The sequence below is a fragment of the Miscanthus floridulus genome, chromosome 17 (genome assembly GCF_019320115.1).
Source record: "Miscanthus floridulus cultivar M001 chromosome 17, ASM1932011v1, whole genome shotgun sequence".
NCBI classification, from domain to species: Eukaryota; Viridiplantae; Streptophyta; class Magnoliopsida; order Poales; family Poaceae; genus Miscanthus; species Miscanthus floridulus.
The window spans coordinates 74,264,375-74,271,919 of NC_089596.1; the positions used below are offsets into that span (position 1 = coordinate 74,264,375).

Consider the following 7,545-nt stretch of genomic DNA (forward strand, 5'->3'; position numbering starts at 1 on the left):
GGTAGCTGAAGACACTACTACAACATAGGGACATAGCAGAAATGTTACTAGTTTTTTTTTCAGGGATGTTACTAGCTCTCTTAGTAACACATTTTTTGTGTATTTAATTGGCCAGCTTACTATAGATCAATATATTTTAACACAAGATTTGTGTTCTTTTTACGAACATTGTTTTGTTGCAATAAATGGTATTGCAACAAAATATTTTTTGTTGCAATTGACTAGCATCAATCATTGCACTCAGCAAAGAGTTAGGTCATATCGTGGCATGGTAGCATCATTGCTATTAGCCTATGCCAACACAATGTAATTTTTGCATTCAAGTAATTGCAACAAAAAAAAAATTGTGGTGATACATATAGCATTCGATATTTGATTAATAAATTATTATAGAAAAAACAAAATTGTTGCATCATACACATATATTAAATCAATCCATTATTTACTATAAACATCATTTAAGATAGTTTGTACAATCATAATTGCAGAAGCATGTTGCTTATATTACAAGAATTTCATATAAATTTGTGTAGCTAATACTATAAAAAAATTCCAGCAGCTGCTGCTTCTCCAGCCACTACTGCTCACATGGCCTTGCTCCTAGCCCTTCTGCTCCTCTGTGAAAGATACATCACCGCTGCCAAAAAAAACAGGATTCAAACAAAGTTTATAGATGGGCTACATCAATCTGCCACTAGCAAGTAGCATCAAAGAAAGCTGAACCAAATTTATCACAGTGATCATTTACATTTCTCATTTCTCATGTCAAAAAAGGGCTAACTTTTTCAATGTTGACATTAGGAAACATAGTAAAGAATTTCAACATTAAGAAGCCCCAAGCTTTGCCACTCTGATACTTATAGCCAGAATTGAGTATGACACAAATGGATAGTTTATTTATCACTAAAAGAAACTATCACCATGCAATATGTCTCCATCAATACTTCTGGGCACCTGCTGATCGCCAAATTTGAACAGAGATACCTAAACTATGGATGGCCTTCACTACAAATCTAGAACCACCACAAAAGTCGAGTGACCGTATTAGCCAAAAGAACACAACGACAAGCATATATTAGAACTTGGGTACTAGGCTGGGATACTACGCACAACCATATATTGGAGTATGATTTAGCTTTTCAAGAGAGGATGATTCATCTTCTACTGCTACTGCTACAAGCAACAAAGAATGGTGAAGTACTGCACTAAGTTTGTTGCAGTTGTCAGGTACATTTCACACGACATCTAAAGGAAGTGTCAAAATCGTATCTCAGGAAAACACTATCTTATTCAGTCTCACTTGAACCTTGACTGACATCACCAGAATTAAGCTATTTTGCAGGAATCGCTAAAGGAGGCGAGGAGTGACATTGCATTTACTAGCCTCGATGAGCGTGTGCTAGAGCTCCTCCTGAAGGAGCTACTTATCCATGTAGCTCTGGAAGTAGTCATAGCTGACGCAGCCATCGCGGTCCCGGTTGCAGTCACTCACGCACATTAGCAAGATCAAACAGCTTACCATCACACACTTATAAAAGAGACAAGATTATCACAATTACATCTCAAGCAAAAAAGAATTAAATTGTTCACAGCATAGTAATACCAGAAATAAATAAAAGGTCGCACTACCATTGGAATAAAAGCTTACTTTGATAGTCTTCTCCCTTGATCACAACTCTCTTGATGATCACATCTCCTGAGCTGTAGCCGTAAACCTGCGGCGAAAGTAGTTCAATTCACCATATCAAGTATGAGCAAAACAAACCAAAGATGATTGACTAGAAGATTGCAAGGTGCAAAGGCCAAAGATTGCAAGGCGCAATGGCCAAAGATTGCTACTGTCCCTGCATAGTTCAATGACAGTGCATACATCACAGCAATGCATCATAAGAGATATTGACAAAGTGGTTCCCATACCCCCCCCCCCCCCCCCCCCCAACTATGGTTGCCAGCAGCTGAAATGTATTAGCTTTTCACTAAAGGTCTAAAAGCCTTGTGATTTCATTGCAAGACTCAATTGTTGTTTCTAATTCCCCACAGAAATACAATGCAACTCTGTTAAATTCAAGGTACCAAATACAAACTTGACATATGTACTGAACTATAGATAGTAGATGCAAACATGAAATTTTCAGATTTGTAGTTTACACATGTTAGATTGGTTTACCGAACCTAAGTTCAATTAAATGTACAGATCTGTAGTTTACAAATGAGCCATGTAAGTATACAATTTAGGTAGTGTTGATACATAATTCCTCCATTCCAAATTATAGGACGTTTTGGCTTTTATAGATACATTGTTTTTATTGCGTATCTAGACATACTGTATATCTAAGTGCATATCAAAAGCTATGAATCTAGAAAAGCCAAAACGTCTTATAATTGTGATGGACGGAGTATTCAGCACATTGCCTTTCTAAATTATATACTCTTTAGCAAGTATTTCATTATACACAAATACTTTTTCTCGACTTGTGTGAAAAGGCCTTCTTCTTAATGCAATGCCCGGGGGCTGTCTTACTCTTACCCCCGCAGGTCGAAGTTTTTTTAACTATTCGGCAATGAAATCAAGTGAATAGCAATGCACCATTTCTATAGACTTTCGAGCAATGCACATACCAGAATGGTTTCTCTCACTGTCTACTTTTTACTGAAGGAAAAGAAAATACATACCTGAGTGTTTTCTCTCCTGAATCAAAATTAAGTAGCCTGCATGGAGGAAGTGTGTTGAATTGTATGCTCTTTCAGCAGAGTCCCCATCCTTACCCTGTTACTCAGTACCTGTTCCGTTTGCCTTCACACTGCACAGATGAAACTTGACTCAAAATTAATCCCAAGTCTAAGCAAGAGCATAACCTAGCACCAGCTATGTGCTATATATGCAAGAACTTCAACCAAGGATCTAGCGAATATATGCTATACTAGTACATGCCAAATATCAATTCCAACAGAACAAAGGCCATATTATAGGATTCACAGCAGATTAATTAATCACTAATTAGTCATCAAAATACGAAAATCCACTGTTATTCCACGGACCACAGGCACATTACATCCTAATTTGGCAATTCCTAAATAAGATTGGTAGCGCCGTAGCAGTATCTGTCCAATAGGGAGAAACAATTACCAGTCATGAGCACAAAACACTAAAATTCAGCCAGATCTAGCAAAATCTGGGGAGGAAGAAGAGGGGAGGGAGTAGATTAGTAACCAGAGTGTGAATCCTGACCGCTTGAGGACGCAGGACCGCAGCTGCAGGAATGGATGGGGGTGGTCGGAGATGTGGGGACTCAAGTTGCAGGAGACGTAGGTCGGGGGAAGAAGGGACAGCGAGCGCCGCCGCCTGGCGGCGCCTTGTCACCGTAGGCCACCGCCTTGGCTAGAGCCATGTCCCACGGCGTGCGCAGCCTGTGTGCACGCGACGCCACTGGCCACGGGGCAGCGAGGATTGTTGGCGGCGCCACGACAAAGGAGGACGCACGGAGGGAGGAGCGGCACCGGTGCGAGAGGCCGAGTCTGTCGACGAGTAGCCAAACCGCCTGAGGAGAGAGGGCGGCGGCCGGTCCCGCCGTGACCTGAGCAGAGAAATGGTTCTTGCCGCCTTATGCTTTCAAACGCGCGTGTACTGGCAAACAAAAACACTGTACGAAAAGTCGGAAACAGAAAGCAAACACTGTATGTGGTTTTTTTAAGCACATATGGCTCCGTTGGCTTCTTTTATGATTCGTAATTTTCAGTTTATTTTTTTTAAGTTAAAATAGTATATTTATCTCTCAACAAATCAGTCGAAATAATATTTTGACTTATTTTTTCAGTGAAGCAAATGAGGTCTATGTTTCGATAATAATACTCGTCCTGGAGCACTACTTTAATAGTACTTTTCAGTGAACGAATACTATTTTTCTCTTACAACGAATTATAATAAGCATCAGCATAAGCCAAATTTCAATGAAACGAACAAGGCCACTGTTCGGGCGTCTGTTCCATCCGGACGAACCTACCCACGGAACGACTCGGACCAACTCATCCTCATCCACTCCCGCTCTGCCTCCCTCATCCTCATCCCCACTACGCGCCTCCGCCTCCGCTCGCCCACTCTACTGCTCGCTTCCCTTATCCCCTCCCCTGGCTCACTATTGTGGCGCGCTCGATGGACGTCGCGCCAGCTCGTTGTCGCCCCGCCCGCCCGAGCTCACTCCCTCCCCCCTCCGCGACCTTCATTGCTACCCCGTGCTCCCAGCGACCCGGCTCCTGCTCTCCCCACCAGAGACGAGGACGACGGCGGCGGCTCCGACGAGTAGGTCAGTCCTTCTCTAGATCTAAGTCCTCCTCCTTCTCCTCGCTCTTCTCCACCTCCTCTGGATCTGAGCTCTCCTCCTCATCCTCATTCTTCTCTGGATCCGAGGGACGCAGCGATGGCTAGGGTTCCAGCGAGCTCTGGGTCTTATTCTCTCCTACCTTCGGCGAGCTCAAAGGTGATGGGCTAGGGGCTGGAGCAGCTTGCACCTCGAACCCATCCCCTTGCTATTTTGTACGCTTTTTTGTTGTTTCTCCGTGTTGCAATGGGTTTTTAGGATGTTGCAACAGATGATTTTTGAATGTTGCACAATATGATTCATGTGCTGTAGAAAGAGAGTTCTAATGTTGGGATTTGTGGGGGTACGACCCCGGATACCCATGGCAAACTACATGGGCTGCGCTCCCAGGGGCGGTCTAGCCCACAAGATGAAGATCGACGGTGCATGGCACTGCTCGGCATGCATCGCAAGACATCAAGGGCGATATCCTAAAGATACTATGAGATCTGTTAGGATACGTTTGATCTCATGATTCATATAATCTGTTATTACTTTCCTATTATCTCCTAGATCTAACTGACTTATAACACTGCTCTCCAGACTATATAAGGCGGGCAGGGACCCCCTCAAAACACACACAGTATCATACGTAGCCAATACAAACCAATAGACCACAGGAGTAAAGTATTACGTCGTGCTGATGGCCCGAACCTGTCTAACTCTTATGTCTCTATTGCCTTCTTGTTCTCGATTTAACTTATCTCTACCGATCAATCTACCTTCGTGGGATACCCCTCGGATGACTGCCGATGATATTCTGTCGACAGTTGGCGCACCAGGTAGGGGTGTGCGTGTTGTTTCCATGTCGAACAAGATGGTAAGTTTTGCAGGCACTTCGTCCTCCCCACAGCCTGGTCAGATCTTCACGGTCGGATCGATCTCTTGGGTCATCAACGCTAATGGAGACGGAGAGATCATCGTGCTGGTGCAGATCGACTCTGCGCCAACCACCCCAACACCAGTGACTGTAGATTCGATCTCAGAACTGTCTCCAAGGCCGTCTTCATCAATAATTCGCTGCCCGCTCTCCCGCTACCCGAGGAAGCGGATCAGCAACGACGATTTGATCGCATCCATCGATCAGGTTGGCTAGAAGCTCACCGATTGCTTCTCCATCGCAGAATTAACTCTAACCACTCTGGTTCAGCGCCGACCACCCTCCAATTTAGATCCATCGGAGGCCGATCAGGAAACTTTAGGGGTTATGACCCTACCCTTTGGGCTCACCAGCATCGTTGCCTCCTACAAAGATGCCCTAAGGGGCAAATTCGCCGATCAGGTGGGAGACATCTATCCTCTCGCTGACCAGATCGCTGACCAGCTCTTGCCGACTATCAACATGCTGCACATCGATCGACACCCCAAAGCATCCCTCCACACCATCCTAGAGGAGAATCCAGACTCCGAGTCCTAGGGCTCCACGGAGACTATCGCCGAAACTGCCGCCATCCAATCTCCTTTCCCACCCTTCTAAGGAGGTGGGATTTTTAATGTTAGCATCGATAGCCCTCCATGGGATGGAGAAACCGACGAGGACCATGCCGCTCATGTCAACAGGAACGCCAACCGCACATAGGGCCGAGCAAATGAGGCCACCATTGTGCTAGCCAAGGCTGCTCGCAACGAACAGCTCGACTCGCAAGGGAGGCCATGCCCACTCCAATGCAACCTCGATAATGAATTCATACGTGTCGACGGCCATGATGTCTACAAGACCCCAAGTGCCAACTTGGCCGTGGCCGCCAATGAGCTCGCCCGGCTCAAGCAAACACCAGAAGTCACCAAGGTCATCGCCATGCTTAAAGCGGCGCACTACTAGGTCAACGAGATCCGCCAGGATCAGAGACCTTCCTACTCAACGAGCTTAATTTGCTGATCCACCGCGCTGAGATCTAATCGCTGCCCTAGCCAAAGCCATTTTGCTGACCAGCATCATGATGATGGACAACCCCTCCAGGGGGAAGTTAGGGGGAACCGCATCGACTACCCTCGCCAATACGACCAAGAAGTCAACCAAGATGTCCCAGCACACATCAATAATCTCTAGGACGTGCGACACAATCTCTAGGACGTGCGACGTCATATCGACGGGCGTCGTTTCTCTCGCCATGAGGAAGAAGTATGTTGTCGTCGGGAGTATGAGCAAGAGTTCAGTAATCTAGACACAACCCTCTAGCCACTTAACGTTGTTAATACCGCTAATCATGACAGTGACAATCCCAAAGGGCCCTAAGCATTCACAAGACCACTCTAAACACTCCAGTGGCTCTGTGCTTTCAAAATCACCGAGGTCGAGCCGTACAAGGGGTGGATGAACCCCACATAGTGGCTACAACTTATGCCACTGCTATGCACGCCGCCGAGGGAGATACTAGTGTCATGGCCAACTATCTTCCCGTCATACTCACGCCAACTGCAATGAATTGGCTCATGAGCCTCACCCTAGACTCCATCAGATCCTAGGAATAGCTAAAGAAGGTCTTCACTAACAACTACATGGCTACGTGTACTTGATCGGGCACCAAGCATGATCTGAACCGCATCTATCAGAAACCGTCCGAGCTCCTCCATAGCTACATCAGATGCTTTCCCGAGATAAGGAATTCTATTCCCAACATCACAGAAGAAGAAGCCATCACCGCCTTCGTCCGAGAACTCCATCATCACGACCTCCGCTCTAAATTCAATCATAAGCTGCCAAAGGGGATTGGTGAGATGATCACAATCGCTAATCAGTACGCTGATGCAGAAGAGGCCGAAGTACGCTTCAACGAGGATGCATGCACTCACTGTCTAACCTGCCACAGCGACGAGCACCCTGATGATCGATGCCACAGTGACCACCGCTACGACGACCATGGCCACCGTCAGGGTAGTGGCCGTGATCAGCCAGAAGGATCTAGAGCTGGTCAATATCACCGTCGTTGACCAGACCACATCATCACCGCCATTGATGAACCTCATGCAAAGCGCAATTACGATGAGTAGGACAAGAAGATCCTCGAAGGCTCATGTCCTCTCCACAAGAACAGCAAGCACAAGATGAAGGACTGCCTCAGCTTGGCCAAGGAGTTCTAGGCCAAAAAGCTAGACGACGACAATGACAATAGAGCTAGAGGCTGCCGACCACCTAGAGACAACAACAACACATTCCAGGATCACGACAAAGTGGTCACCACTATCTTCG

General features: G+C 45.9%; 1 long non-coding RNA gene across 1 annotated transcript; it reads right to left on the reverse strand.

Annotated features, from left to right (window-relative positions):
* Positions 1 to 472: 472 nt before the first annotated feature.
* LOC136514905 (uncharacterized) lies at positions 473 to 3,513 on the reverse strand. The gene is made up of 4 exons (XR_010773888.1): positions 3,230 to 3,513; positions 2,674 to 2,801; positions 1,649 to 1,715; positions 473 to 637 (listed from the first exon to the last, which is right to left on the reverse strand). It is a non-coding gene; the product is annotated as an uncharacterized lncRNA (long non-coding RNA).
* Positions 3,514 to 7,545: the final 4,032 nt, after the last annotated feature.